Genomic DNA, 8,477 nt, shown 5'->3' with positions numbered 1-8,477 from the left:
GAAAATAGTGTTTGTTATTTAAGCTGCGTTATGGTGACTTGTTATAGCAGCTGGAGCAGACTGAGACAGAGGGGTGGATATACAGGGTTCACTAACTTTCTATTTTGGACTTTCTAATTTTCTACTAAGAACAATAAGAAAAATACAATTGCTATCTACTATCACCATCAATTCATAAATACTCTATTGTTAAAAAGTAGGAAAGATATAATCTCAAAAAAGTTCTAGTTTTGCTAGGAACAGTAAATATTTCATCTCAGACTGGCATTTGTGAACCAGTAGTTTAAAAATGGGATCTTTAGTGGCTCAAATATGTATAAGAGGGATTTCAGACACAGTTGGATCTAGGTGCCCCAGTTGTGTGGTCTGGAATCTGTCTCCATTTCTGGATTTCATTGTCTTTGGTAGTGACATCAGTCTCACACAGGCTCTTCCCAGGAGCGGACTAGGTGACCAACGGCAGCTTCTACCTTGTTTTCTACCAGCCTAGCAACTATTGATTCTTGGGCCTGACTCAATAGCACAAACTGGTTATGTGCCTGTCCCTAAAACTATCATATTGACTATGATTGGTCAGTCTGGTGTTATATGCCCCCTCCTGGAAGGCAGATGTGGGTATGGGAGACTGAGAGTAGAGGAGAGTTGGTTCTCATTTTTTAAAAAAACAAAACACTGTTACTAAACAAAGGAGAATGAATGGTTATGGGCAAAAACAACAAAAGGGCATTGCAATTTTTAAATTTAAGCACTATTGCAATTTTACTGTGACTCTTAACTCAAGCAAATTCAGTCATTCAACATTAGGCCACCCATGTGCCAGGCCCTTTGCTAGGCAATAGGGATACAAAGGTAAATTCACTTGTCCCTGAGAGGTAGACAACTTTTTACAATAGTGTGTGAAGCAATTGAGATCAGCCCTGTCCCAGACCAAAGAATCATAATCCACATTACCATTCAGTTCCCTACTTTGCTTGGCTAATGTAGACTTGACTTAGTATGTTAATTCCCCATGCGCATGTATTAAAAATTTGATTTTACCCTGCTGTGTGTGGGTTTTTGTTTTGTTTTTTAAAGCAAAGGAGAAAAACAGTACAGCAATTCCTCAAAAAAATAAAATATAGAATTACCATTTGACCTGGCCATTCCATTTTTGGGTATATACACAAAACAACGGAAAGCAGAGATTCAAATGTATCTGAAACACCCATGTTCATAGCAGCATTATTCATAACAGCCAAAAGGTGGAAGCAGCTATTGTGTGGGCAACATCCATTAACTGATGAATGAATGAAAAACCCATGGTGTGTATATATATATGTATATATATATACACATATATATATACACACATATATACACACACACATATATACATACATATATACATAATGGAATATGATTCCAGCTTTAAAAGAATGGACATTCTGACACATGCTACAACGTGGATGAACCTTGAGGACATTATGCCAAGTGAAATAAGCCAGGCACAAAAAGACAAATACTGTGTGATTCCACTTCTCTGAGGTCCCTGACAGCAAGTAGAGTAGAATGGTGGCTGCCAGGAACCGGGAGAGAGGAACGGGGACTTAGTGTTTAACGAAGACCGCTTCCGTTTGGGAAGAGGGGAAGCTTCTGGAGATGCATGGTGCTGATGGCTGGGCAATGATGTGAACGTACTTAATGCCACAGAACCATACACTTAACATGTTTAAATGATAAGTTTTATGGTATGTATATTTTATCACAAGTTTTTTAAAGCAAGGGAGAGGAGGAGAGAGATCCCAGTGCCATTTTAGAAACAGGCCCCTGTGAGCTCTGCACGCGCAGCGACAGGCTTCTTGCGTTCCTAAGGCTCCCCGTGCAATGTCGGAAACTTAGGGCACAGAAATTCCAGCGAGCGTGGCTCTGTGGCCATTTAATGCCCAGGGGAACCCGCCAGTTCCTGCGTTGTTATTCCTGGCGTTTCCATTCTCCACGATGTCCTGAGGGGCTTTCCTCGGGAAAAAATGGGACAGCCAGGAGCGAAAGCCAAGCGTTGCGCGCGGCGGTAAAGGAAGCCGCCCGGGGCAGGGGGACGCTCCGCGGCCGGGAACGGAGCTGGCCTTGTCCGCGCGGAATCTCGCCTTGTTTCTGGGTCAGAGGAGGGTGTGGGGCGAGGGAGCTCAAGGGGGGCGAGGGCCTTGTCATCAGCCGGAGCGGCGCGCGGGACTGGCGCCCGGCGAGCAGAGGCGCCCGGGTCCGCGTTCCCGGGGTGGAGGCCCGGGGAGCACCGCCCCCTGACGTCACCGGGGGCGGGGCCGGGCGCCCGAGCGAAGCGTGTTGCCCGCGGCCCCACGAGGCGGAAGCCGGGGCTGGGGGCGGGCGGCCGCTCTGAGTCACATTGGATTGACCCGCCCGCATCTCGCCGGGGCGGAGGTGACAGCGGCCCCGGACGGGCGGCCGCGATCGCCGGCCGCGCCGCTGCGCCGAGGGACCGCCGGGCGGCGGAGAGCAGGTCAGGGGCAGGGCGGGGCCGGGCGGGAAGCGCGGATCGTCGTCCGGGGCCCGCGGGCGGAGGGGCCCCGCGCGCTGAGGGACGTGCCGCGCCCCGGGGCCCGGCCTGCGCCGCCCCTTCCCCGCTGCGGCCGAGAGCGCCCGGAGGGCGGTGGGGCGCCGGGCCCTCCTCGGCGTCCGCAGGTCCGCGGCCAGGTCGGGTCCCGCGAGGTCCCGGGGAGCCGGAGGGGCTTGGTGCCCGCAGCCTGCGGGATGCGGCCGTGGGCTTTCCGCGCGGCGTCAGGCTAGCCGGGGCTCTTCTCACTGCAGCGCCCGGCCGCCCGGCGATGAGGCGGAATTGGAGAGCTGGAAAAGAATTCAGCTTCGCCCAGCCTCCTTATTTTACAGATGGAGACTTTCTTCTGGCAAGCTCCGAGTCCCATCCAGGCGACACGGGAGTTAATGAATCTGGGTCAGGGAGGCTGGGAGGGATGATTTCCAGAGCAAGAGTAAGACCTGTTGGGCTAGAGATGCTAGTTTGATTACGGGGCCGTTTTGCAGTTACCCGTAGACACCTGCATTCCTGTCACAGGGACTGATGTCCACCAGGCATCAGTTTCTCAAAGCACACAACCCTGAAAAAAGGGTGACGATGCTGTCAGTTGAATGAAGGGATACTGGGGTTGCAAACAGGTCAGGTCTGCTGCAAATTAGGCGCTGTGGAGGATGCTTGGGGGTATAGAGTTGAATTTTAAATGCAAGAGAAACCCATCCACTTTAAAAGCAGTCTCGTAATCCTTGTCTGTCTCATTTATACAATAATGAAAGACATTGACAGTGTTAATCTGTAATATTGGTAACTTGCTTTTAGGTGTGTTTACAGTAATAAGAGCACTGTGTATTGAAACTTTCTTTTCATAAGAGTGATCTTGTGGTATATGGCAAGCCATTGGTAGCACTAATATTTAGGTTTGAGCCTACTTTCGCTTCAACTGTTTGTGTAGCTGAGTTACAGGGGGAGAGTGGGACTGATTAACCTGTAGTTGTGTTCTGCAGTGCTGAAGTACCTGTCAGCATGCAGGCCTGGTTTCACAGTTAGTGCTGTGTTTATCACTTTCCACATGAATAGACTCCATGTGGTGAGCAAGTTAGTTTATCCCCTAGTACCCATTTTTCTCTAAATTATTGAATTAAAGGATCACTGAGGCCCCCTTCCATCTCTAAAGTTCCCCGATTTTACATGTTAATTTGAAACATATGTCACTCGTTGTGACAACAAGAAGTTTTAAGAAAACAGATTTAAAAGAATTCTGCATGATGCATAGCGAATCTTCAAATTCATTATTATTCTCAACCCTCCCAGTTACTTTATAAGTGTTGGGCTAACATAAGTGGAAAGTGATTTTTCAAGTTACAGATCCTTCAGTGTTAAATTCACTAAAATTCAGAGGCTGGAATGGAGTGCTTTGTGTATGATAGAGAACAGCTAAAATCGGACCTGGGAATGGGGCCTTTGCAGTGAGATATCTTCTGCAATAACACGAGAACATCGTGCCTCAGAAAATGTGATAAAATGTCTTTTCAACAGTGTTTATATTGTGTGTGTTTTCAGCTAAGATATAATAATAATCTTTATAGACAATCTGTCCAAATATGTGCACATTATTTATTTTGTCTTGCAGGCCCAAAGCAGAACCTTCCCCCGCCTCCTGTTCTTCTTTTCTGGCTCCTTTCTTCTGAGCACTGCTCTTACCTGCAGAGAGCCTTGTCACATTCCTTTCACCCACATGGCAATATTCATAGCCTCCTTCAAGCGCTGATTGAACTTACATTACTTTTTCTCAACTCAAAGATGTCATAATTCTTGAGTCACCATTAGAGATCTCCTAAAAACTAAGGATGATTAGTTATTTTTAGAACATAGTGCAAGACCCATGAGGCTCTGGTTCTGAAGGTCAGATAGACAGTGTTTAGATTTTTATCTTCCCTGTGCCTAGAGACTACACTCTAGAAAGCCTTCAGGGCCAATAATAGTCATTTATCTCTGCCTCAGGGAAATCCTTTCTGCAGGATGCATAGTGAATCTTTAAATTCATTATTATTCTCAACCCTCCCAGTCATTTTATCAGTGTTGGGCTAAAATAATTGAAAAGTGATTTTTCAAATTACAGATACTTCAGTGTTAAATTTATATGGAGACTTTTTAAAAAAAATGATAAACAAAGTAGAATGCAAATGGAGGCTTGCATACCTATTGCCAAGTATAAGGCTTGAATTGTTTTTTACCTTTATTATTCTGTTATTTCCTGAAGTCAGTTAATGTATTACCTACAACATAGCATTATTATAAGATTATCTGCTCTGAAATTTTCAAGTGTGCTTGTTCTTCAGCTAAAGCATCCTTAAAATTCATTCAGAATACTTACAAAAAGTTTCACATCAATTAATATTAAATAGTTTCTTTATTGTACTTAGCTCAGGAAAACATCTGAACAGACTAATTTTCAAGATTGGATAACTTAATCTTGTTGGTCAGGAGTTAATTTTGAGACACCAGTCTCTCACCTGGAAAGGCAAAAATGTCTAAAGGTGCAGCCATAAAAATCAGATCATAGAACAGCTCTATAATGAAAGAGCCGGTCAACAAACCAGTCTTAACTTTTGGTTGGATGCTTTATCCTCGGATACTATAAAAGTCAGCCATAGGAGGTAAAATAGAATAGAGTAGTAAAAATATATTATTTCATTTTTAGATTTGTAGGGTTTTCATTTTCCTTTTTTCATTGATTCTCAGAGAGAGAGGAAGGGAGAGGAAGAGAGAGAGAAACATCGATCTGCTGCCTCCTGCGTGCCCCACACACACCCCTGGGCATGGAGCCCACAACACAGGCGTGTTACCTGACCAGAAATCGAACCAGCAACCTCTAGGTGCACAGGACAATGGCCAGTTAACTGAGCCACACTGGCCAGGGCTGTAGGGTTTTCTAACATGAAAGATATGACCATCAAGAACCAGGGTAGCACAGAGGAGCAAACGGGGCATTGTGCTAGGAGTCTGAAATTTGAAAGCATGGGTTTTGCTCCTGGCTTGTTCTTTCATTCACCAGATATTCACTGAGCACCTGTATGTGCCAAGCAGTATTCTAGGTGCTAGGGACAGAGCTGTGAAAGAAACAGACAAAGCCCTGCCCTCATGCAATGGGCCTTCTGTGGAGTGGAGGCAGACTGTAAATAACTATGTGAACAGAGAGACGGCCACATAATCGTTAGTGTTACAGAGAGCTTTAAAGAGGTGTAAGTGGGAAAGTGTGTGTGTGTGTGTATATGTATGGGGTGGGGTTACTTTTTATACAAAGAGGTCAGAGAAGGCCTCTACTAAGATCACTTTTGATCTATAACTTGAAAGTAATGAGGGGGCAAGCAAGGGGCAAAGGGATGAGCAAGTTCCAAGCTCTAATGCAGGAGCATGTTTAGCATGTGTGAGGGATGGTGAGGTCATGGTGGCCAGGCAGTGCCAATGTGGGCGAGGGGTGAGTGGCAGATGAGAGGCGGTGGGAGTGGGAAGGGGCACGTCATTGTAGGCCATTGTGAGGACTTTGGCCTTTCCTCTAAGTGAGGGGGAAGCAAGCCATTAGAAGGTTTTGAACAGAGGAGCTCATGATGACTTAAGTTTTAACAGGATCACCCGAGATGCTGGGCAAGAATAGACAGAAGTGAGTCAAAGGACTTCCCTTTCATGCTAGCTATGTGACCCTAAACCATACTCCAGAATTGTATGATTCTAAGTAGTATGGAATATTTCCATGGGGAGGCCAGAGGATTGTCTGTGAAGAGGTTCTAAATGTAAAGAGAGCTTCACATGACCTGAAAACTTGATGCTGCTGACACACCTTTAGATGAATCACTGTAAACCCAGAGGCAATCAGGTCTTTTCAGTCATGTTGTCAGGTCATGAGAACAAAAACACTTTTTCGTGAATATTCTCTTCTGATCCCTTTTGTACTCTGCTGATCCCTGAGTTTTCCCTTCCTGCTTGAAAAAGGGTGAAAAGCTGTTACTCATCAACAGAGCTGGCAACCAGAGTAGCTTTTGTTGTTAGGAAAGTTGGAAACTTTGGGGAAGGAAACAATTCTAATTTTCTATTTATCATAGGTCATTTGGATTCTTTTTTAACATGCAAGGAGTCCAAAAGATTTCTTTTGTTTTTAATTCCCTTATCCCATTCCTCTTCCCCTTATGCCTCATAGGTACTCATTCTAATGGATTTAGTGTGTTTCTTTGTGTCTGTATAGTATCTTGCAAAGTAGAGATGTTTGTTTTCTATGTGTGAACCTATTTTACTTTATAATGCTATATTTTATTTTGCTTTTTTTCTAAGAACTGTTTTTAAGATCCATCTGTTTCTATATGTACATCTAATTCTTTGTTTCTGAATACTGCATTATACTCCATGCTGTGTGCACACAATCATTTTATCTGCTCTCCTTGTGATGGATACTCAGGTTGTCCCTGCTCTCTAACACCATAATGTTGCTGCAATGAGCATCCTTATAAAGCTGTATAATTTATCTGTACGATATATACTTAGAAGGGAATTGCTTGATTATAGGCTTGCATGTACAGAATTTGAGTAAATAGTGCCAGATTCCTCTCCACAAAGGTTGCACCAGTCTCCCTCCTGCCAGAAGTGTTCGAGGGTTCCCACCAACAGTCAGCTTTATCCAGCTCTTCATCTTTTCTAATCTCATAGGTGCAAAGTGATATCTTATCCTTTTAAGTTGTATTTCTTTGATTACTAATGATTTTAAACATCTCTTATACATATAGCTTCCTATTTATATCTTTGCCCATTTTCTATTGGAGTTGCTATCTGTTGTTGCCATTGACTTGTAGAAATAATTTTGTAATATAGATAATCACTCTGTCACATTTAGACTTTGCAGATATCTTTTCATTGGTCATCTATTAATTTTGTTTTTGTTATCCTTTGATCAAGAAAAATTCTTAATTTTGATGTAACCAAATAAATCAATTCTTTGACTGTTTTCTGCTTGTCGACTTTTGTTTAAGAAGCCCCTCCCAACCCTTAGGTCACAGCTATATGTTTAATTCATCTAGAGCCAACATTGCATGTGGTGTTAGGTAGTGATCAGCTCTGTTATTCTCTATTTAATGAACCATTTTTTCCAGTAGCATCTCCAAAAAATCCATGCTTTCCTCCATTGAATGGTGGTACCCTCTTTCTCATATACGGTGTCCATGGATTCACTGCTCCGTCTCCAAGGCTCTGTTCTGTTCCATTAATCTGTCAGTTCTTGCTCCATTTTTTTATTGTTCTGTTTTTATCACAGTGATTTTGTAATATGTCCTCATGACTAGCACAGCAAGTGTCCTATCTCAGGTCTTCATTTTTACTTTTACTTAGCTATACTGGAACAAATGATTTTTTTCACGTAATGATTTTTCCATATAAAATTTGGAATAAGTTTATCAAGTTGTTCCAAAATTATATTTTTTGAACAATTTTTATTGGCATTACATTGAATTTATAAATTATTTGGGAGCAGCTTGACATCTTTTTGATATTAACTCATTTCTTCCAAGAGTATGTAATGTGTTTCTCCATTTATTTCAGCTCAACTTTTTAAAATAATTTTTGTTTTATTTGGAAAAGATTAAAAACTAACAGAAGGGTTCTAAGATTAGTACAAAGAGCTTCTGTATATTCCTCACCTGGATTCACCAGGGTTAGCGTCTTGCCATGTTTGCTTTAGCGTTCCCTCTCTACATTTCTGTGTATATTTTTTTCTTGACCCATTTGAGTTAGTTGCAGACATCATGCTCCTTTATCCCTAAATACATCATCAGCTCATTTTTAAGTTCTTTATTAGAACTTTAAAGTTTTCTCCGTAAAGGTCTAAGAGGCTATTCTTGGTTAAATTAATTTCTCAATACTTCATAGCTTTGTTGCTATTTTGAATCATGTCTCAGAGGCTGCATGCCAA

The 8,477-nt window shown here is 43.0% G+C and overlaps 1 protein-coding gene across 1 annotated transcript in view; it reads left to right on the top strand.

Annotated features, from left to right (window-relative positions):
* The first annotated feature begins 2,300 nt into the window (after positions 1-2,300).
* DNMBP (dynamin binding protein) overlaps positions 2,301-8,477 on the top strand; it is an 87,370-nt gene continuing 81,193 nt past the window's right edge. Inside the window, exon 1 of the mRNA XM_081158960.1 lies at positions 2,301-2,494. The gene's annotated coding sequence lies outside the window, so the exon portion shown is untranslated. The remainder of the gene's footprint in view (positions 2,495-8,477) is intronic.

The sequence above is a fragment of the Miniopterus schreibersii genome (genome assembly GCF_964146895.1).
Source record: "Miniopterus schreibersii genome assembly, chromosome: 14".
Lineage (NCBI taxonomy): Eukaryota > Metazoa > Chordata > Mammalia > Chiroptera > Miniopteridae > Miniopterus > Miniopterus schreibersii.
This window is presented reverse-complemented; position numbering and strand designations above follow the sequence as displayed.